Below are 25,038 nucleotides of genomic sequence, written 5' to 3'. Positions count from 1 at the left end.
CAACATCTCCAAAATGACAATCTGTTCGAAAAGAGCCTATATGCAGGAGGTCCCATTCACTACACCAAAATTATATAATGTCCCTTTAGTACTTATATAAAAATAACTAAAAACTTAAGGTGTCGCAGGCTAATCTACCCCACAGTCAAATCAACAGTAGCCCTCTGAATGCATTGCTTTATGGTGACAGTTTCAGATGGAACTGCCACTGGTTTACTGTCCTTGAAATTTATGGCAAATCAAATAAGCTTATTATCAACATCAAGAAAAAACAAATTATGCAGACTGGGGCAATTGATCATCTTTTAATAATAATCAAACTACATGGAATTGTAGTGCATGGCCTCTTATAAATATCTAGCAGAGGTATTTAACAATAAAGCAAATCTTGTACCCATTTCTAAAAACTTCTTGAATTTATGGTATTACTAGGGTATTAGTAGGAGACGTTATGATTTTTAAAAATTTGACAGGTGAGCACTCTGACAAGCCCCGGGTATGCTATCAAGCGTCTGTTTTCAGGCAATTTCCATTGAACTAGGGTTGAGTTAATCATAGATTACACAAGAAGTAGTTTATATAAAAAAATGTATCCTTTCTAACTAATGAGGAGATGGTATTTTTTTCTCAGGAGTGTTTGACTGATTCATGCAAAAGTCAAGGCACTTACGCCGGCAAAATGACAAGAGCGATTGCATCCTTATTTAAATGTTATGATTTGCAGGCTATGTTGCATTTTATCCACTGATAATCCAGTGTCAATAACTAAAAATCAATTAATCAATCAATCAATCAATCAGTGACACTTACAGAGCGCGCTACATACCCGTAGGGTCTCAAGGCGCAATCAATCATTGCATTTATAAAGCATGCTACTCACCCATGAGGGTCTCAAGGCGCTAAGGGGGGGCAGTGCTGCTACTGATCGAACAGCCAGGTCTTGAGAAGTCTTCTTAAGGTCAGCAGGTCCTGGGTCTGCCGCAGGTGGGTGGGGAGGGTGTTCCATGTCTTGGCAGCGAGGTGGGAGAACAATCTGCCGCCGGTGGTCTTTCGGTGGATGCGTGGATCTGTGGCGAGGGTGAGGTCAGCGGAGCGGAGTTGGCGGTTCGGGGTGTAGAAGGTGAGTCGTTCGTTGAGGTATGCTGTGTAGGAGAGTAGGGTCTGCTTCCTATGGTTACCCCCACTTTTTGCTGTGTTTCCCTGGTTTTTCGACTTTAGTATGGCTGTGGCCCTGCTAATCAGGCCCAGAGCCTAGCTGTACTCTTTCTAAATTAATACCATGTACCTTAGGTACATACCAGATTGGTTAATGGTTCACCCTTGTGAGCCCCTGTATATGGTACGTTAGGTACCCAGCGCATAGGTGCACCCTAGGTCCACCAGGGGCTGCAGCATGTATTGTGCCACCCCTGGTTTGCCTTCCAAACTGACACCAGAGGTCTGTACTTACATCCTGGGTAAGGTGGTGTAATCACCACTTACTTAGATATAATATATCTATATCTACCTTATATATAGACACATAGTAACCTATTAGTCACTCCTATGGCAGGCCTTGACAATCCTGGAGGCAGAGTGCTTGGTTTTGTGTGAGAGGGTGCCCTAGCATGAGCTGAGCCCCACTGCAGCTTTCGAAACCATCTCCTTATAGCTGTTCTATGATATAGCCATTCCATGTACTCTTAAGTGCATTATATTCCTCGCGGTTAATGCTAACTTTGATTTGGCTTTATCAAAACATGTCGTGTAAGGTGTCAAACACTGTGGAATACTACCCCCCTTCCCCGCCAGTTCTGGTGGCGGGGGTAGCATTCCGCCCTTCCTAATGTAGTTACTGGTAAACTCGGTTAAAGTTAAACAGAGCCCCAGCATCACAAAATGGATGCTGCTGCCACAGACACGAGTCTGCCCTCCTGCTGCTGGACGAAACTCTGGCAGGGGAGGCCTGGATAATAGGTTTCCAGTCCAGGGAAGGGCCCACACCTCCCCAGGCAGGCTTTAGTGTATTGGGACAGGGTGGGTTGCATTCAGCGAATGCTTTTCCGACACTGCCTGGGGCACACACGGTGCTCCATGCATTCCCCAGTTCAAACCGGTTGCTGGGGCACTCAGCCCCAGCTCTGGCGCGAAACTGGACAAAGAGGAAGAGGTGTAACCACCCCCTCCCCAGGTCCACCCATAGGATGGACCTTAGAGTTAGTCCAATCCCTAAACTTGCTATAAGTATAGAACCCCAGTCCCTAGAACTTTAGATTACCCTGGTCGAAACTCTGATACATAATTCCTGGACCTTTGACATTCCATATCGACTGGAAGACGGAAGAAATCTCCCTTGTGGTCAAGGAGTGACCCCCCCGTCCAAACAGGCACCAACAGCATCTTTGCAAGCCTGCATTTTCAAGGCTACTGTCGAATCCAGAAGAATCTGTGACACAGGACACAGTCTTCTAGACATCTCTGATGCTGACCTGCGCTCCCAGCAAAGCTGAAACCTGTGGCGGACACGAGAGATATGGGACCGAAACTCATGGACATCCTGCATTTTTGCTCCTGCACCTACTTTCCGGGGAATCCCAAAGTTGTGCATTGAGGTATTTGAAGCCACTACCCGAGCACCTTTTGAACTGAAGCTCAGAGGCCCACACTCCATGAGTGTCCCGTGTGCCCGCTTTGTGCATTTTAGCTTGATGCTTCTTCGCAGTTCCTAGTCCATTGGATAGTGAGCCCCCACAAAGACCAATATTCCCTTTCCTGAGCTTTCCTGGTTGCTCCAGACTTGCTCCTACTCCTCTCCAAGTTCTGGCTCTGCAGTCAACTTGATCCTTTGTGAGACAGCTCCAATCCAGCTCCTGGTCATCGTCGACGCCTCCTGGTCCTCGTGGCTGAAAAGATAGGTTTCACCTTTTCACCTGAAATCACCCGACATCGGCTGGCATTTTCCTATCGCCATCCTGGTCACTGGCTAGTGACCCAGACTCGGTCTCCTCTGCTTTCAGGCTCTTCACATCTGCGATCTACCCTTGGATTCACCCGAACACTTTTCCTCTGGTCGCCTGCAGCACTTCTTCGTAACTCTCCATTGGAATCAATGACGAAACTCGACACCAAAAGACACCTTAGCAGCCGGCTTTCCTGGGTGAGGTAACACGTCTACTCCGGTGCTCCCTTGGGTCTTGGCTCTCGAAGTGTCCTATTCTAAAAGGGTTCCATCGTAGTTCACCTAGAAGTGCCCTAAAACTGTAAAATTGTAACTTGTTCGTTCTTCATAGAAAGTCAATGGTAACCTGCGGCTGTGTTTCGACACTGCACGCGTCTCCCGTGGGCCTCTTACATCCTAACCTTTGGTGGTTCTAGGCAGCCCCAGCTATTCCACAAGTCCTAGGCCTGCTTTCTAACGCAAACGTGGTTCTTATACCACTATTTTAGTATATGGATTTTGAGGCACCCTAGGGCATAACGTATACTGTGCAACTTATCGAATGTTAATTAAGTTCCTTGTATTGTACTTTTACCTCTGACCTCATAAAGCGCCAGATGTAGGTCGCTCAATAGCAGTCGGTAACGGCCGAAATTACCTTATTTCGGCCATTACCGACCGGTATTTGGCTTTTTAGATGTAGGTGGCATTTTTTTAGGATTCAGTATTTTACCGAATCGATAATTTAAGGATTCGGTAAAATACCGAATTCTTCACATACCGATTCGGTAAATTACCGAATCCAGGATGTAGGGAGCACTCAAGTTGGTGTTTTCCTCCGTTAAGGATTCGTTATTTACCACCAACTACAAGTTGGTGGTAAATAATGAAAACCTTTGAAAAAGCATTTTTTTTGCTTTTACAACAGTGCGATATGGCAGGCATACATGCCCTTAGGGCATGTATGTGTGCCACATGTGCACCCGTACACAATTGAGGGGTGCAACAGGGTGTCAAAGTGACACCCTGCCACCCTGCAATGTTGTTCCCCTTTTACCTCCAGGCCCATAGGAATGAATGGCAATTACCGAATCGGTAAATACCCATTCGGTAATTACCGAAACTTACTGATTCGGTAATTTTTAAGGAAAAATTACCTACATCCCATTTACCTCTTCTTAAATACCGAATTGGTATGATTCGGTATTTAAGAATAGGTAAATTGAGATTACCTACATCTGGCCCAAAGAGTCCAGAGGGGTTGTGTTTAGAATAAATATATATATATTTGATATATAACTTCTGTGGTGTGCTTTCATTTGATCATTCAAGATATTATAATTAGTAAAACAACTTGCTTAACTCGTCTCCAAATCTTAGCCTGAAGGCTGCTCTCCACAGCTACCACTAGGATAGCTTTCTATAAGGTTGACTTTATAACCTATCATCAATAAGGGCCGTTTGGACTGGTGCAAGGTGCCCACTAGAATAGTGGACATCAGATACAGGCCAACTTTCACATTAGTGTGCAGCGGGTGGGATAAGAGCTTGCTTTGTTTTACCAAATAATCTTGAGAATATCATTTGAAAAATCACATCAAGGTACCAGTAGGTACATATACATCAAGCTTATAATACATAAGTTCTACTGAACTTAGAAGTTGTAGGTGGTAAGGGTTTAGACCACCCTGACTACAACTCTACACCTCACTAGTCATGGCTTTAAAGGCAGGGCCTAGTGTGCCTCTGCAAGATGACAGCCAAGTGCTGCCATCTAAGTATGACATATTCTCTTTCCAAGATTTAAGAGGTTTGTGTGCCATAAAGAAATGAAAACAAGGACAGAGTCCCACCACCCAACGCCTGATAGATATCTTAGTGGCAGATGACTTAGCCAAAGCATCAGAGCCAGATACCCAAGGTAGTAAGGAGGGGGGCCATCCATGGTCAGAAGAAGATCCTAGTGGGGTCCACCACCAGGACTCTGAAGATGATGAGGATACAGACCAGGAAGTGGTTAATGAACCCAACCTGGGAGACACAGGGTTACCTGGAGATGGAGAGGGCCTACCAAGGCCTATCTCTATCCCCCTACGTAGGCCTACTGGTGTACCTAGAAGGCAAAGATGGAATCTAACCATTCTGGGTCATCAATAGGGTCCTCTGCCTCATCTCATAGAAGAAGAAGTTCTCCTGATAGGAGGGAACATAAAGCTAGAATGAAAGAAGTCAAGCTTAGGATCAAGAGGCAAGAAATTACCTTGGAGAAACAGACCCTAGCTCTTGAGAGAGAGAGACAAAAGAGGGGACTAGAGTCCCCTAGTGGCAGCAATATCCTAGTGGTAGGGATAGGTCTTATGACCATAGAAACATAAACAAGATTGTCCCTCCCTATCAGACTGGGGATGACATCCACAAATGGATCACTGCACTGGAAAGGGCCTGCAAAATCCAGAAGCTACCCCAGAAGCGGTGGGCAGCAATCTTGTGGCTCTCCTTTAGAGCCAAAGGTAGAGATAAGCTCCTCACTGTAAGAGAAGAGGTTACTGATGATTACAAAGTCCTGAAGAGTGCTCTTATAGATGGATTTGGCCTAACCACTGAACAGTATAGGTTGCAGTTCAGAGATACCCAGAAGGCACAGACTCAGGACTGGACTGACTTTGTAGATTGTGCTACTAAGGCTCTGGAAGGCTGGTTACTGGGCAGTAAAGTGTATGACAATACAGGATTGTATAATTTAATCATGAGAGAACAGATTCTTAATAATGGTCAGAACCAGTTGTTGCATCATCACTTGGTTGACTCTGATTTGACCTCTCCCCAAGAATTGGGTAAGAAGGCAGACAAATGGGTCAGAACCAGGGTGAAGCAGACGGTACAGAACCAAGGTGGTGACCAGAAGAAGCAAGACCAAAAGGGTGGGGAGAAAGCTAAAGACCAGAAGTCTTCACAAGGTCCCCAAAAAGCTTTTAATGGTGGGGGTCCCCAACAATGTGGAATTTTAGTTTACGAACTGAACATCATCTGCGCCAGCTTGTCACCCACGTACAACATGCACGACCGCCATTTTAGGTATCATGGTCTCCCTGTCCACAATCGGTCGCCAGCGCGCCCCTCTCACCCAGCAAGCATCCTCCGCGCACCCTGGCTCCCCCTCCCTCCCCCTCATGGACATAACCCTTCTGCATGACCCTGTCCTTGGGAGTCACGCCTGCGCCTGACCAGCATCTCCTCTCCTCCCATGAATGCCCCTCTGTTGATAAACCTTCCCTCCGCGCTCGATTGTCCACGCGGCATGAATACCACTCCTTTGATGACCCCTTCCCCCGTGTCCAGCTGTCCACACAGGTCCGAGGCCATCGCCTAAGCCGGGAGATATCATTTACTGCCCCTTATTGTATGAAGTCGACCTTCTTCAAAGGACCCTCTATTGATCAAGACCTCCCCACCCCCTGGGATATGATCAGGCGCACACATCCTAAGACTCGACGGAATACTCAGCTGCGTGATGACCCCCTCCTCTTATCAGCAGGTTGAGGACCTCTATTGTGGAGGTATATGGGGGTGGGATTGACACGAGGATTACGGGGATGTTTCTTTCCTTACTTCACAATGTTCTGATTGTAATAAAGAAAGGTCACATGCCATAAACCAGTGTATAAGAGGCCAGGCCTCCGAGAGGCTGTTAGAGCACCTCGAGACGATACCTTGTTGTCCGATCTGATGTGTTCTGCTCCGTCGGAATAAAACTTCTGTTTCCTGCCTTCTGGTCTCCGGCGCCTGCCTCATTGCTTGGTAATTTGAATGGTTCAAAGGCGGTTAGCGCCGGGCAAATCTTGAAAAAGGTCATAGCCCTACCCTTTTTTACAATCGGCGTCCCAAAGCGTGGGGCCCATCAGCGACACGTGGATCCAGTGGGAGAGGTCCCGACGACAGAGTGAACGACTGCAACGATCGGGAGAGCTCGTGTCCGATAGACCCTCGTCTGACAGCCGATCATCCGACCTTCACTAGTTCCGAACAGACCTCTCTCGAGTGATCTACGGTCCTGACTGGGAACCATCAGGAGTGCCACGAACATCACGAAGAAGAGAGGACGATCGGGCGCTGGATTCGGAAGACAGGAAACCGTCCATGCGGTCCGGGTAAGGTCGTGTGAACACGACAAAATTGAGAAATGATTGGTTGGTTTGGATAATACTAGTATTACGCTTTGTTGATACCTCTGGAGATTCACCGTCTGCAAACGGAGAAAACAACAGGCTCTCTCTTTGCAAGCAGTGAAGGATAGGTAACGCAGACTTTTGTCCCCATTGTAATCCGTCGTGCCTATCTTCCTCCCCCACTGTTTTCCCGAACTGTCGTTCGTGGATTGTTGTCTGGAGATTCTTTGTCTGCAAACAGGGAAGAACAAGGTCTCTCTTTGCAGGTAGAGAAAGAGTGGGTAACGCAAACCTTTTTCGTACCCACTTATTCTCCCCACTGATTGTTTGATTGACCGAACATTGATTGTCCAGTATTGGTTCTTTTGAGGTATTCACGGCCTACAAACAACGTAGAATAGAAATATTCTGTCTAGTCTTTGTCCGCCGTGATAAGATAGGTAGTGCAGACCTTTGTCCCCGTTGTAACCCGTCATGCCTATCTTCTCCCCACTGATTGGTAGCCTGTACAGCCCGGACCGCTTATTAGAGATGAACCATCCAGCTCCACTGGAGGGCACCCCTAATAAGGACATGTTCACTAAGCATGGACTAGTCGCTATAGCTTATACTAAGTTATGGCATAAATATACAAAGAAGAACCCTGAAAGTCAGTGGCCACTGATAGGTTCCTTTGATGATCATAAAATAAAAGCATTAGAAATAGCGCTCCAGAAAAATAAGACTACGCCCACTATGCTCGACAGTATCGGCATGTGGCGCAAAGAAACGGAACAACGAAAGAAAAGAGAAGAAGCAAAAATAGGGAAAGAATTACGAAAGGAAGCCCACCTAGCCGCTAAGCAACTAGAAGAAGAAATAAAAGAAAGAAAGGAAGCCACACAAAACCAGGAATCAGGGTCGACAGGTCAATGTCCTGTTAGGACCCCCTCTGCGCTCTACCCTGAATTGCCCTCCAAACAGCGGGCAAACGATGAGTTACTACTAGGTCCCCCAATCATCTACATGCCCCCTCCGTATGCCCCCTGCCAACAACACCCGCAGGCCCTAAGTGCAAACGAGAACGACCTTAGCGCTAGTGCACCGGCCCTCACGGCCTCCGCACCAGCCACATTAACAACATCGTCAGACGACCCCGAGGCTAGCAAACAACCACCAGCCAGACCAAATAGGTTGAGCAAAGATGAGCGGGATGGGATCGACAAAATAGCAAAGACATTAGTAGAACGAAGGGAGAGCGAAGAATACACAATGAACATATATAATTCACATGCCGACAGCCACAGACGGCATTTCATTTTACGATTCAGCTACCACACCCTGAACGCATATGAAGATAGGTATCAAAGTAAGGGCCCCGCTAAACTAACAACGCTGTATAGGAAGATTGATGTTGGAGATGGGACTGAATGTGAGGCGACGGAGCTCTTCATGCAGATGCTTGAGGTCTTCCGCCACCTCACAGAACAAAAACCAGAAACCAAGGTTACAGTCCCTGAAACGATCTCAGTAGAAGTAACCAATACTATGATGCCCATCAGAGAGGCGGCCCCTTACTGGATCCCGCCACGTGGCCAGGGAACAAGCGATGATATTAATCATGCAGATGCAAAAGGGAGGGTTGTGTAAAATTGGGTTTACCAGCCATGGGACCGACAAGATATCCTAACCTTTAAACAAACTCTGCCCGATTTAAGAAAGAACCCGACAGCATTCTATACCGAATTAGGCACAGCCTTGGGTTCGACGATAATGACTTTAGCGGACATTGACTTGTTCTTCGGGTTATGCCTGCCAGCTGACGTGTGGAAGCAAATCCGGAAGGCTGACCACACGGATCTGTTTGGACATACCTGGGACCAACTCTGTAAACTAGATAGACAGCGAGAGCCTGGAAGGAAACCAGTAAAGGACATACTAGAACTCCCAGACAAACTAGTTCAGAAGTTAAAAACACTGATCCCAGAAAGAAAGGTAGATTGGTCGTTAGTTACGGCCTGTCGTCAGAAACCCCAGGAAGATGTGTCAGAATACTTCTCCCGATTCGAGACAGTGTTCTCCGACTACAGTGGCCAAGACATGACCACCACAACCGGACAGCACCTGTTCGTACAAAATTATGTAAAGGGCCTATCACAAGAAGTCTCCCAAAAACTGCAGACGAGTGAGAGTAGTTGGGGGGCCTCCAAACCTGCAGCTATCCATCAGATGGCTCAGTATTACGAGCACCAAAAGAATGAGAATGATAGGGCGTCCGAGAAAAAGAAGAAAGATTTAAAAGAAAGGGTGATGATAGCCCAGATACAAGGTATAGCGGTAGGACGGGAACATCAAAGGGGGAACTACCAATCGACCACCCCCAGAAATCTACCCCCTAAAGATCACACCCCAACACCCCACACTGGACGTAGAGACATTAGCAATGACCAATGTGCCTTCTGCAAAGGATTTGGCCATTGGAAATCCCAGTGTCCGGTTCTGCTAGAGATGAACAGAAATAGGGACCCCAAGGATGTGGCAGGTGGTCCGAGAAATAGAGTACAAGGACGAGGGCACACCAACGACACCAACAATGACAGATCAGGGAGATTGAACACATTTGACCGCCTCCGACAGAACCAATATCAACTGTCCGATGGTGAGAATGCCCCTGATTTTGCATAGGAATGCCAGGGGCAAGGGAGGGATCCAGTCGAGCTCTGTGTTGACCAGCAAGGTCCTTATGTCACCGCTAAGGTCCTGGGTACAGAGTCTCCATTTTTGGTAGACACTGGGGCGACACGTAGTGTGTTATCAAAACGACTGATTCCAAGGGCACCCTTGTCTGGCTCACACATTACGTCGATAGGTTTCGATGGAACGCCCTCCACTAATCCCCTGTCCATACCTATCACCTTTGACCTAGAAAACAACACCACTGACGCGACATTTCTGCTCTCCTCCAACTCCCCTGACGCCATCATGGGCATTGACTTACTGAAACATTTCCGAGCTACCATTAGGTGTTCCCCAGATGGGATCCGAGTCATCCTGTACGACAACCCAGACATGCCTAAATCTTGCCCTGCACGACACATGTGCCCCATAACCGATGCTGACCTGTCCTTGCTTGATACTCTGCCTCCGTACCTATGGGCCAAAAATGACTCTGATGTGGGACGAATGATGATTGACCCCATTCATATAACCGTAAGACAGGACGCTATGCTCCCGAAACTCCCACAATATCGGATATCCCCCGAGGGCGAGAAGGCACTGGTAGCGATCATTCAGTCTCTGGTAGATGCGGGAGTGGTTGAAGAGGTGGTTAGCAACGTCTGCAACAGCCCAATCCTACCTATTGTTAAGAAGCAAGGCGAAGGAGATGAGAAAGCATACCGCTTCATCATCGACCTGCGAGAAATTAACAAAGTGGTTGTACCCCAATACCCTGTAGTCTCCGATATCACCACCATTCTGACCCTCATCCCGTCCACTGCCACCACCTTCACTGTTATCGACCTTAAAAATGCGTTTTTTTCTATCCCCATCCATCCAGACAGCCGTTATCTCTTCGGCTTCACTTTAAAATCCCGCTCGTACCGATTTTGTAGAGCTCCCCAGGGGTACACTGAAAGTCCCAGCATTTACAGCCAGGCCCTCAAAAGACAGCTGGATGCCTTCCAGCTGCCAGATGGAGTGGTGTTGATCCAATATGTCGATGACATCCTTTTGGCGGCCGACACCGCCCCACTTGCAACAACAGCCACTGTCCAACTCCTACACTTTCTTGCAGAAAATGGCCATAAAGTCTCCAAAAAGAAGTTACAGTTCTGCCAGCCACAAGTGACTTACCTAGGCCATCTCCTGTCCAAAGAAGGGAGGAAACTTACACCCGACCGAATCCAAACCATCCTAGACACCCCCATCCCAAAAACGCAAAAGCAAGTCCGCTCTTTGGTTGGCCTAACCTCTTTTTGCAGACAGTGGTTACCTAACTTCAGCCTCATTGTAAAACCCCTACTTGCCCTATTAACCAAAGATGCCTCCTTCCCGCTCCCTTGGACCCCTGAGTGTCAAGCATCCTTTTGTGAATTACGAAATGCACTCTGTTCAGCACCCGTTCTAGGAACCCCGGATTACTCCAAACCCTTCTCCCTCTTCACCCACGAAAGGGAGGGGTGTGCATTGTCTGTCCTAACTCAATCAATTGGTCCTAAGCAGCGCCCTTGTGCCTACTTCTCCGCCACTCTTGATCCTGTAGCCAGAGCTTTACCTGCCTGCCTTCGAGCAGTAGCTGCCGCTGCTGTCTCTATCCGTCAGAGTGAGGGAATCGTACTTTCAAACTCCCTCACCGTGTTAGTACCCCATGCAGTCGACACCCTTCTGAACCAAACCAAGACTCAACATTTGACTAGCGCACGACTGACAGGGTACGAATTGACGCTACTTGCACCCCACATCACACTAAGGAGATGCACGACTTTGAATCCTGCCACATTACTGCCCCTGCCTGAAAATGACCCCGACGTTCCTCCCATACACGACTGTGTGACCCTCACGGACGAACAAACTAGGAGTAGAATTGACCTCCGAGACACTGCTTTCACTGACCCCGATGGAGAGCTATGGGTAGACGGCTCATGCATCAAACTCCCAGATGGCACCACTTCAGCTGCCTATGCAGTAACGACAGCCCGAACAGTAGTTGAAACAGCCTGCATCACACAACGATCTGCCCAGGCAGCAGAGCTGATAGCCCTCACACGAGCATGCATCATAGCCACAGGGACCACCGCGAACGTATATACAGATAGCCAGTATGCCTTCGGGGTGGTCCACCATTTTGGACTCCTGTGGAGGGAGAGGGGATTCCTGACGTCCCACGGCACCCCAATCCTCCACGGAGATCTAGTCTCCGCCCTGATTGAAGCCGTTCTCCTCCCCAAACGATTAGCGGTGATCAAATGTCAGGCACACAAAAGGGTGACAGACTTAGTCGGACAAGGGAATGCACTGGCCGACATCACTGCACGAACCACAGCTGAGAATAGGACGGTGACACGCATGTATGTGACCAGGTCACAAGCAGAGAAATGGAGTGACGCAAGGGTAATGATCAGAGACATCCAGTCGACCAGCACCCCTCACGAACTGACTAAGTGGGCAGGGGTGGGTTTGAAGGACGATGAGGGCTGCTGGCGAACGAAGGATGCAAACAATTGGTTGCTGCCCGACTCATATCTGATCCCCATACTGACGATGGCACATTCCCCCGCACACATAGGATCTGCACCCATGGTCGAACTAATTTCCAAAGTCTGGCACAACGACAAAATCCCCGACTCAGCCAGACGCCTAGTCCAGCAGTGCCTTATCTGTCTGCAACACAACCCCGGGAAAGGAACTGTGGTACCCCGGGGAGGGTTTGGGACCCCCAATCACCCCTTTGAGGTCCTTCAGATGGACTACATCCAACTAGAGAGATGCCAAAGCTTGAAGTATGTACTAGTCATCGTATGTGCCTTCAGCAAATGGGTAGAGGCCTATCCAACCCGTGACAACACTGCCATGACTACTGCCAAAGTACTACTGAAAGAATTCTTTCCTCGCTATGGCCTTTGTCGAATTTTATGGAGCGACAATGGCCCCCACTTCATAGCTGAGGTTATCCAATTAATCTTAAAGGGGTTGGGGGTGAAGCAAAGGTTTCATGCGGTCTTCCACCCCCAATCCGCCGGTCTGGTGGAACGCCATAATGCCACACTGAAGTTGAAATTGTCAAAAATAGTGGCAACCACCGGACTTAAATGGCCAGACGCTCTCCCTTTGGCCCTGCTATCGATGCGCTCCACTCCCACCAAGCACCATTTGACCCCCTACGAGGTTGTATTCGGGCGACCGATGAATCTCTGGACTGCTCCCAAACGACCTCCATTCATGACGTCCCGGACGTCCTACTATCTGATTATTTGTGCAAGTTAACTAAAACGTTGTCTGTCATTCATCAACAGGTGCAGCAGGCCATCCCCGATGCTTCCAGGGGCCCCGGCCACGACATCCAACCGGGAGATTTCGTTCTAATACGAAATTTCCAACGGACCAAGAGTCTGGAACCCCGGTGGACGGGCCCCTGGCAAGTGCTGATTACCACACGGACGGCGCTTCGAGTGGAGGGGAAGAGGCACTGGCTGCACGCACATCACTGCCGGAAGGTCTCTGCAAACCTGGCCACGACAGAAAGCGTCAGCACCCAAGAAGAGCTCCTGAACAAAGACCGACCAATATTGAACTGTTATCCCGATACTGAGGCACTCAAACTTGCAAAATTCTCTGATCCCACTGTGCCATCCAGAGAAGGGTATTTCCTGCGTCGAAAGGAGGGAGCTTCGGCTAAGTAGGCCACGGACTAAGTTGAATCTCAGAACGGTGACCTAAGCACAACCAAGGGTTGCCGGGAGAGAAGTTAAACGAAGTCTGTGGTTCTGCCCGCTACCGAGCCCCTTGAAGGTGATGGAAGCGCCAGATAAGAAGATGATGGAAGCGCCAGATAAGAAGATGATGGAAGCAACAGGAAATACCCACTATAGAAACCCAAAGACTGACAACTTGCACAAATCAAAGACAATCGCCTTCTTTATTGTCTTCCTCTTCTGCCTCCTCCTCATGACCTCCTTCTGGATTCTGGAGGAAAGCACACCGGCTCATGAGGCATTGCTACCTACTGCACAACCAACACCCCTGAAAGAGCATCACCTAATCTCTCTGTCGCCTCAGCTCCGAGAAAGGCGCAGGAAATTCTGGAACAATTCCTTCGTGCAACTGTTGCACCAACACAACCTTGCTGCAAATGCTACGAACTGCTGGATCTGCGGGTTGCTCCCGCATGCCACTGGACGCTGCATCCCCTTCATCCCTTCTCCTTTCTCAGTTCACGGCTCCTGCCTCGCCTGGTTGATCCTCATGCAAGAGAGCCACAAGGACAACGCCACCTCCAGCCAGACAGTGTCGCACTTCTACTCTGGGTTCTGGCTGAACAAAACCGGAAAGACCTCTGCTGCCCTGTGTCCTGCGCTCACGGGCGCCACCTTCCTTAAAGACATTCCAGCCAAAGAACGAGTCGAAGTACAGGTGCTCCACAATCCAGCCAGAACCACCTTCTCTCATCTGCAAAAACAAACTACCGCCACTCTGACTGTGGCTCTGTCTGTTATCAATGTCACAGGTCTTGTGTGTCTCGAAGGCCATGGAACACAGCTGGTGGGTCACAGTTCCTGCCGAATCACCAGAACATCGGACTCAGTTGACCCTCCTTCCTTTGTTGCTTCTCCAAATATGTACTTTGTGTGTGGCACCAAAGCTTACACCTGGCTCCCGAAAGGTTGGAAGGGTATCTGTTACATTGCCTTCGTTCTTCCACCCACATATGTAGCCCCTGCCAACCATCACCGGCAGAGGCGTGCAGATGACATTGGACAAGCCGACTCCACTGGAGCACAGTTCCTAGATGCAGCAAAGGGACTTGTCCCTCTGTGGGGCCCAATGGCAAACAGCCGCGCTATCCGACACCTGACCCAGGCAGTAGAAACAACGATCAACATCACGGCTGGCATCCTCGCTAACAACACGGCGGAGCTTCAGGCGGTCCGCCTTGTGACCCTTCAAAACCGCCTTGTTCTAGATGTGGTCCTAGCCGACCGAGGAGGAGCATGCCGCATCATCGGATCTAGCTGCTGCACCTACGTGCCAGATAACTCGCCTTCAGTCTACAAAGCCATTGAACACCTCCACAGACTTTCCTCAGAGGTTCACCAAGAGCAGGAAGGATGGTCGCTTGGGAGCTGGTTTTGGGACACTTTGAGGAACTGGGGTTGGAGGTTGTTTTCCTTCGTACTGATACCTGTTGTGATATTATGTGGGTGTTGCTTGGGTATTCAATGTCTACCCTCCTTGTGCAGCTTCGTTTCTAACTGTATGTGCCCAAAGACTTTGGACTTCCGAACTGAGCACATGAGTCCCCTCTACGAAGTAGAAATACGTGGCCTTATGGGGATAAATCCGAACTGACAAGTTGGCGAGACATGTTAAAAGGGAGGACTGTGGAATTTTAGTTTACGAACTGAACATCATCTGCGCCAGCTTGTCACCCACGTACAACATGCACGACCGCCATTTTAGGTATCATGGTCTCCCTGTCCACAATCGGTCGCCAGCGCGCCCCTCTCACCCAGCAAGCATCCTCCGCGCACCCTGGCTCCCCCTCCCTCCCCCTCATGGACATAACCCTTCTGCATGACCCTGTCCTTGGGAGTCATGCCTGCGCCTGACCAGCATCTCCTCTCCTCCCATGAATGCCCCTCTGTTGATAAACCTTCCCTCCGCGCTCGATTGTCCACGCGGCATGAATACCACTCCTTTGATGACCCCTTCCCCCGTGTCCAGCTGTCCACACAGGTCCGAGGCCATCGCCTAAGCCGGGAGATATCATTTACTGCCCCTTATTGTATGAAGTCGACCTTCTTCAAAGGACCCTCTATTGATCAAGACCTCCCCACCCCCTGGGATATGATCAGGCGCACACATCCTAAGACTCGACGGAATACTCAGCTGCGTGATGACCCCCTCCTCTTATCAGCAGGTTGAGGACCTCTATTGTGGAGGTATATGGGGGTGGGATTGACACGAGGATTACGGGGATGTTTCTTTCCTTACTTCACAATGTTCTGATTGTAATAAAGAAAGGTCACATGCCATAAACCAGTGTATAAGAGGCCAGGCCTCCGAGAGGCTGTTAGAGCACCTCGAGACGATACCTTGTTGTCCGATCTGATGTGTTCTGCTCCGTCGGAATAAAACTTCTGTTTCCTGCCTTCTGGTCTCCGGCACCTGCCTCATTGCTTGGTAATTTGAATGGTTCAAAGGCGGTTAGCGCCGGGCAAATCTTGAAAAAGGTCATAGCCCTACCCTTTTTTACAACAATCCAAAAAGAAAGAAGGTCCAAAGAAACCATGGTGCAAGAATTGTAAAGTTAATAGTCACTGGACCAGTGATTGCACCAAACAGGAGACAGCTTCAGCCACCATTACCCCTAAGCAACTGTTCCCCCTAGTTCATCTCCAAGTGGTGATTCTCAGCAGAAGGGTGTAGTAGGGTTAACCCTGGGAAATGAGATGGGTTCTGGTCTAGTCAGAACACCAACTCAAGCTGTTTTGATCTGTGATGGAGGCATGGATATGTCCTCCTCTGTGAGTCCCAGTAACCTGGGCAAGTACAGACAAACTCCTTTAGTCAATGAGAAAGAGGCTCAGGCCTACAGGGACACAGGTGCCAGTGTCACTATGGTGATACCTGACTTTGTGGACCCTCAACAGTATATACTTGGTGAAACCTACCAAGTGACCAATGCTAGCAATGTCACTACCACACATAGTATGGCAGTTGTTAATTTCTCCTGGGCAGGGGTAACTGGCCTTAAGAAGGTTGTTGTTAGTTTAGACCTCCCTGTAGAGTGCTTGCTTGGCAATGACCTAGAGACTTCTACCTGGTCTGAAGTGGAGTTTAGGACACATGCAGAAATGTTAGGTATCTCAGCACATGTTCTTGCACTTACTAGGTCACAGGTCAATAGTGCAACACTGAACAGTCACTGGATTCTGAAATAATTGCCCAGTTGCCTACCAGGAAAAGTACGGTTAAGGCTGTCCCTTCCCTCTGACTCAGAGTGAAGATCAGCCTTCTGAGGAAGCTGATTGTGAGCCTGAAGAAGGAACTGTCCTAGAAGAACTTGAACCTGATCAGGTTGAGTTTCTTGGGACAGGGGGACCTTCCAGGGCAGATCTGAGGCAGGAGTATTTGGACTGCCCTTCTCGTGAACCCCTCAGACAGCAAGCTGTAGCTGGGGCTGCAGTGAATGCTAGTGGTACCCATAAAGTGTATTGGGATGAAGGGCTCCTGTATTAAAAGGGTAGAGACCCCAAGTCTGGTGCTTCCATGAGGTTGGTCATGCATTTGGCATTCAGGGGCTTCCTTTTGACACTAGCCCATGATATTCCTCTTGCAGGACATCTTGGCCAGAACAAAACTTGGGACAGGCTTGTCCCTCACTTTCCCTGGCCCCACATATCAGAAGACACAAAGGAGTTTTGTCGCTCCTGTGTAACCTGCCAAGCCAGTGGCAAAGCAGGTGGCACTACAAAGGCCCCCCTTATACCACTACCTGTGGTGGGGGTTCCCTTTGAAAGAGTGGGGATTGATATTGTTGAACCAATGGGTCCTCAGACAGCCTCTGGGCACAGGTTTATTCTGGTGGTAGTGGATCATGCCACTAGGTATCCAGAGGCATTTCCCCTCAGGACCACTACAGCACCTGTTGTGGCAAGAGCCCTCTTGGGAGTTTTCTCAAGAGTGGGTTTCCCTAAGGAGGTTGTATCAGACAGGGGTGCAAACTTTATGTCTAGTTACTTAACTGCAATGTGAAAGGAGTGTGGTGTGAACTATAAGTTCACTACACCCTATCACCTACAGTGCAATGGTCTGGATGAAAGATTCTACAAGACCTTAAAGGGTATGATTAAGGGTCTCCCAGAAAAGCTCAGGCGGAGATGGGATATCCTGCTACCCTTCCTTTTGTTTGCATACAGGGAGGTTCCTCAGAAGCGGGTTGGTTACAGCCCATTTGAACTTCTGTTTGGGCACCCTGTCCGAGTCCCACTGTGTCTAGTAAAGGAGGAATGGGAGTTACCTCTCAAACCCCGTAAATATGACATTGTGGAATATGTACTTGGTCTCTGCTCCCGGATGGCTGAGTACATGAAAAAGGCAACCAAAAACTTGGAGGCCAGTCAGAAATTACAGAAAGCCTGGCATGACCAAAAGGTTATACTGACAGTTTACCAGCCAGGACAGAGAGTGTGGGTTTTGGAGCCTGTGGCCCTAGCCAGCAGCTCTCCAAGACAAGTGGAGTGGACCTCACACTATTGTTTAACAGAAGGGAGAAGTTACCTATTTGGTAGATCTTGGAACTCCCAGGAGCCCCCATAGGGTGCTTCATGTCAACAGACTGAAAACATATGTTGACAGGGCAGACATAGGCTTGCTCATGGCTACTGATGAAGGACAGGAGGAAGAGAGTGACCCTCTCCCAGGCCTGCTCAAGCAGAACCCTGATGATGGGTCAGTTGATTGTGTAGCCTTTGCAGGCAGCCTCACTGGCCAGCAGCAAAGTGACTGCAGACAAGTTCTGCAACAATACAGACATATGTTTTCACTGACTGCAAGTCAGACTACCTGGTGCACTCATGACACTGGGGACAGTCTGCCTGTTAAAAATAAGATTTACAGCCAACCCGATCATGGGACGTGCCTCCCGAAGTGCCGATATTGTGCCGCTCGCAGAGGTTGTTGCCTGCCTTTTGACATCGGACCTTTTAATATTTTATTGGGCTCATGTTTTTCTGGATCTGTGCCATGCTGAGAGACATGCTGGGACTGCGAGGACCAGCAACCCGGCAACACCGTTCAGCTGCGGTCCTCTTCCCGCCCCCTGCCTGATTACATTGGAGAGTACTTTACCTCTTGCGGCCCCCGCTTCGCGGGAGCCGCTCGCAGAGGTTGTTGCCTGCCTTTTGGCATCGGACCTTTTAATATTTTATTGGGCTCCTGTTTTCCTGGATCTGTGCCGTGCTGAGAGACTCGACGGGTTGGGACTGCAATGGACCAGCAGCCCGGCAACACAGTTCAGCTGTGGTCCTCTTCCCGACCCTTTCTGGCTGTATATAATTCACTCACACTTCCGCTGCGCGGTAAGCGCGCGGGTGCGCACCGGGACAAGGGCGGGACAAGGGCGGGACAGTCTGCGACCGTCCAAGGTCGATTGAGGCCGGGCTGGGCTACCCCCCTAACTTCCTGGATCCGTGTTGTGAGACTTTTAATGTTTTATGTTTATTGTCGTATAACCCTTGTAAATAGTCTGTGCATATCATTTGTATTTCATCCGGGGTCTCCAGGGCATTTACTGAAATGGCGTTACGCTCTGGGAAAGGAAGAAAAGTTACTCTTTCAACTACTGGGGGGTCAGTCACTGGGACGCTTGACCAGTTTATCACCAGGGCTGCTGTGGTATTGTAAAAAGAGATTGCCTTAACAGAGAAACGTCTGTCCTTAGACCTTCTCTCGGGGAAGCGCTCATCATTGGGCACTATTGGGACTGGGGTTACTCCGGAACAAACACAACCTAATGATCTTCCTGGAGTCCCGAGCCCGAGATCCAGCCAATTGTTGGTCGGAATCTAATGGCTCTGTGGTAGGTTCCTCAATGAATGTAACCACTGGCAGTTCCATTTCTAGTGGAGCTAGGCAAAGGGATTCCATATCGCCATCTCAACACAGCCTCCCCAATACAAACCAAACCCCTGAGATATTAGCCAGTAAAGATTCTACTGCTAAACAGATAACAGGTCAAATAAAAAGAGGTGGGGGCCCCCAGAAGGGACGTTCAGCCAAGGTATAAAAAAAAAACGACCAAATCCCGCCCTATTATCTACCATCCATCTCCCTGCCCCGGCTGCTAATACTTTACACCCCATTGAATCATCAACTCAATGCGTTGTTAATGAGGGGCTCCTAGCAGAAATGGAAAAACTAGTGAAATCTCTGATGTTACCCATTTTGGAGAGAACTAAACTAATAAACGCAAAACTGAAGAAACTTGAAAAATTAGTAATAGCAAACTCTAGTATGTTGGATAAGGTTGTGAAAGGTATAGAGGGTTCAAAATCTAAAGACCCCGATTGTCAGGCCCCGGGGCCCAGGACCCCTGGTAAGGACCCCCAGCCAGAACCACTTGGGAGGGCTGATAACCAAAACACTTTGCCCTGTGCCGAGAAGCACCCTGAACAGAGCGATTCACTGGGTAGTGTTAGGGAGGGTGGAAAAGGGTCAGGTAAGGAGGTAAGAAGCCAGCATGCACCAAACGCTCAGCAAGGAGAGAGGCAAACATATGGGAGAACTCTACAGGCCAACGGGGGTGTCAGACAGTGGTTGCCCTGTATTAACGTTCGCCCAGAGTCTGTACCGTACACGGTAATCTTGGCAGGAGTTCCTGGGATCAGTGAGGAAAAATTGGAATCTCATAGGGAATTGAAGAACAAGGTCACCCATTGGCTTAATAGGCATAGAATGCTCCCAGAATTCACAAACGCAGAAATCCTAATCATTAGAAGGGTGAGTTGGGTGGGTTGTAGACAAAAGGACATAGAGGGCGACTGCGTCATCGCAAACTTTAGGGATCCTTGGGTAGTTGAGCATATATGCTATGAAGCAAGGACTGGTGGTGTGGGAGATATTTAGTCACTAGGTCTTAATTATTTTTATGCTTGTGCACCCGCATGTCCTCTGAATCGTACAAACAACAGCCACACGCAGAGACCATATATTTTAATGCCTATGATAGGGCTGAGTCTCACCTCACCCTGGTAAATCGCTTTGACCCGCTGATGGGAATAGAGGGGGTGGATTAACATGAGAACTTCCCCAACGGTTCTATTGTGGCCCAGCCACTGGGCAGGGTAAAAGAAGGAGGAGGCACAGTTAGGGATTTGGGTCTCATGGCTGGAGAAGGGAATTCCAACAGAGACTGCTCTGGGAGTGGTTCAGGTCGCTGGCAGCCCCTCAGGGTAATCCCAGCGTACTCTGGGGAGACTAATCTGGAGAAGATTATGGAAGGTGGGACGGACGGTCAGAGTCAAGTGAGGCTGGCCACAGGGTCGTTAGCAAGTAGAGCCCAAATCGTGGGAAGGAGGGCAATTGGGACCAACTCGACGGTCAGTGTACAAAACCAGCCAAAAAAATTGGATAAGCCCCATCTGCTCAAAATTGCCTCCTGGAACATTGCAGGGCTAAAGAGCAAAACCTCTATAGCAGACTGGTTGGATTTCGTGGAAGGTCATGATATCCTGACTTTCCAAGAGAGCTGGGCTGTAGACTCTATTTACTGCAATGGGTTCTTAAATTTTTACAAACCAGCGATTAGAGGGAAAAAAGGTAGACCTTCAGCCTACCCATTTGGGTTAGGCAATCACTTAATTATCGACCCATTGAAGTAATGGTGGAAAGTCCTGATATACTCGCTCTAAAGCTGATTCGGCCCAATCAATTGGAGCTTTTATCGTTAATGTTTATGTTAGTGGCCAGCCGGGAGGGCGGAGCTCGGGAATCACAAAAGAGCTGGATTCTCTTTTTAACTCTGTTGGGTTGGATAGATTTGTGATTGTGGCAGGGGACTTCAATTGCACATTTGAACCCCTAAACTTCGAGGGGGAAAACGTCTTAGCAGAGGAGGACGCCCAATGGAACATCCCTCATCTTAATTTAAATCCTCTAAAGAAGCAGACAGATGCTGTCCTACAGTGGTTGAGCTTCTGCCTAAAGTGGGGTCTGAGAGCAGTAAACGGGCGGTCTACCTCGGATAAAATTGGAAGGACAACTTTTGACAATGGTACCAGTACAAGCCACATTGATTACATCCTCATAAAGGTCGAGTACTGGTCCATTCTTGAGGATATGATAATATCTGCTCGTCCAGAGAGTGACCACAACTCGCTTCTAATGAGCCTAAATATTGGCGGTGGTCCAGAGAGTGATAAACCTACCGAGATAGCAACCGCAGAGGCTCTGCTTACTAATGATATGCGCAGGGTTCGATAGGCTAGGGTAGTTGATGACCCTCCAACCCTAGAGAAGATTTCCCATGAGGTTTCTTGTACTTTGGGTGCTCTGCAAGCACTCTCTAATCAGGAAGAAATCACTGAGAAGTCAACTTCTTTTAATGAACTGCTTTTCAGGGAGTTGAAATCGTATCTCTCCAAAAGTGGTATTCCCACTAAGCTACAATCTAAAACTTCAGGAAACTCATGGTACAATAAATCGTGCCGGGTTGCCTATGGATCTTTGGTGTCAGCTAAAAAATCACGAAACACGAAGGACATTAGGATGGCAAGGCTTGCCTATCGTAAAATCCAAAGTCTGGCCAAAAAGGATTGGGACGACCATCATTGGCTGGAGTTACTTGAGGCTAGCAGGTTGAAAAACCAGACCAAGTTCTGTACATAGTCAAATGGTAGAAATAAAGTCGAACAACAAGTACCGACAAACCATGTGTCTGCTGAGGATTGGGTTGAACACTTTGAGTCTCAGTTTAGGGGATTGGAAGTAGTAACAGATATTGCCCCTACTGACTATTTACCAAGGCCCCTCACCCCTTGACAATCTTTATTGTTTGTCAAGAAAGATGTAGAGGATGCCCTAAGGAAGGTCCAAGGGGGAAAAGCACCAGGAATGGACTGTATTCCCGCAGACCTTTTTAAATATGACTTGACCAACTATGTGCCCTATATTATCTTTTTAGCCAATGCCATTGCGAAGGGGGCTTCCATCCCGGATTCTTGGCAGTGAGCCGAGATCCTGCCCATATTTAAAAAGCGGGATCGCTCCGTCCCGGGGAATTACCGCCCTATAAGCTTAATAGACGCTATCCAAAAAATTGTTGCTAGGATGGTGCTTGCTAAGATCCAGAGCTGGATGGAACTAGAGGGTGTTTTATCCCCATTACAAGCAGGTTTCAGAGCTTGTGTTAGCACGATCGGACAGGTCTTTAGGTTTATATTAATTTATTGGAAGGTTGTTAGTTTGGGTGGAGGTACTATTTATTCAGCTATTGTAGACCTAAAGTCTGCTTTTGATTTAGTTCCAAGAGCCAAGTTATGGGATGCATTAAGAAACATGGGGATGCCATGGAAACTTCTAGAAATGGTAATCAGGCTATATAAAACAAACTTTGCACAGGTCAGATGGGGCAAACAAGGGCAGGTTACAGAGAGATTCCCGGTGTCCCGTAGTGTACGCCAAGGGTGTGTACTAGCACCGACCCTGTTTTTGTTGTTCATCAACAGGGTTGTGCAGTACTTTGCAGCATTTCCAACAGATGCACCTGTTTTAGGCGGCACCAAGTTTCCACTACTTATTTTTGCGGATGACACACTGATATTATCAATAACCCAGAAGGGTCTCCAGACCGCCCTAAATAAATTTGAGGAGTTTTTTCAAATTAATGACCTACAGGTTAATGTAACTAAAACAAAATTTATGGTGTTAACAAAAAATAGACCTCTGGCTGGTCATGTTACCATGAATGACTCTAATCTGGAACAGGTAAAAGTCATGACATACTTAGGGGTGGTGTTGGAATATAGGCGTAGTTGGAAACCCCAACTTGACATTCTCTCCCTTAAGTTTGCACAGTTAACAGGGTGTCTAATTAAGGAACAGAGAACTTCACTTACTAAAAGGATAGGTCCTGCTCTGAAAATGTATAATGCCAAGATTAGTTCAGCGATTTTGTACGGCGCGGACCTTTTGGCTTTTGCGGACTTATCACCAATAGTTAGACTCCAAAATAAATTTTTAAAAACCTTGTAGGCCTTCCTCATTCGAGGCCCCTGAAGCCTTTGTTATTGGATTTAGGCTGTCAAGCAATTGATGATGTGGCACGCTTTAAACCATTGGCCCTGTGGAGGAGAATTTGGTCTACCCCTGAACTGGCACTTTTTGCTAACGAAATTATGGATGTCAGATCTGTGATGGGCTCGGGGAATATCATATGGTTTAAAAAAGTAAGATTGCTTTTAGAGAATATGGGCTTGAGCCATTTGTGGACTGACCCGATTAATAATGTTTTTCCCTCTAAAAAGGTTTTTAAAGCTTTATACTGGTCTACAGTAAGGCAACAACATATTGACCAGATAAGTACCTCCTCCTTGTCTGGCAGGTTCTTGGAACACAAACTCGATCCATCCCTAGAAGAATACTGGGATATCATCACTAAGAGTGGTGATAGGAAGCTATATCACCAGTTCAGGGCTGGGTCGCTTCCAATAAGAACGTTCACTAAAAAATGGAAAGGTCAGGTGAACGAGTTCTGCCCCTGGTGTAAGGACCAGAAGGAGTCCCTTGGTCAATTATTCTTTGTATGCCCCGCATACACAGCCTCCGGGTTAAATGGATTAAACCAATTTGTAAAATTTTGGGAACGCGGGTGGGGCTGGAGGCTCTGCGGATTATGAGGGTTGATACAACGGAACCAGTGGTAATCGCAGTAGCAAAGTTCCTGGGCTGGTCATGGATAATTAGAGCTAATAACATAGTTAGAGGCTAAACAGTAGTTAATAATCCTGATGTATGAATGTTCCTGTCTGTTACCAACACTATACGTATTATATTTGTTATACCTCTCTTATAGTTGCACCTTTTTTGCACATCACACTCTGTAGTCTCATAGTGATATGAATTGTTTTTTAATCATTTATTTTTTATGCTCAAGAATTTAATGTAACGCCAGAATGGCTTTTCACTTTTATTATCAGGGTATGATGTGTTCAAGGATGACGGTTGTGAACCTGAACCATTTGTTTTCAGTGACTCCAAGTCAGACTGCCTGGTGCACTCATGAAGTGATATTAACAAACAATGGTCCGAGACCTATAACTTTCTACAAGAACAATGAATCAGAACTTATCCGATTAGAGAGCATATATTACTTGACACAGCTCGACTCAATTAATGATGAACATAAGAAACTGGCAACAACAACAACAAGGTCCAAAATTATACGCAATATTTTTAATCTATTGTCATATGCAAAATTTGTAGTACAAATCACAAATTTTTATGTATTTTTTCTATACGTCTAGAATTCTTATTGCCCCGTATATAGCGTGCAGTATAGCAAAGGGTGTCAAAGAAAGTGCAAGTGATAGGGTGAAAGGGAAAAGAAATCACACACAGTTTATAAAAAACAATTTCTATTATTTCGAAAAATACCAGCCAATAAATGCTGGACCAAAGAACCTGACCACATTCAAATAGTCCAAGGGGACTTTCTAATATTGTTTTCAGACATAAGATGTAACGATTATCTGCACT

The sequence above is a fragment of the Lissotriton vulgaris genome, chromosome 6 (genome assembly GCF_964263255.1).
Source record: "Lissotriton vulgaris chromosome 6, aLisVul1.2, whole genome shotgun sequence".
Lineage (NCBI taxonomy): Eukaryota > Metazoa > Chordata > Amphibia > Caudata > Salamandridae > Lissotriton > Lissotriton vulgaris.
This window is presented reverse-complemented; position numbering follows the sequence as displayed.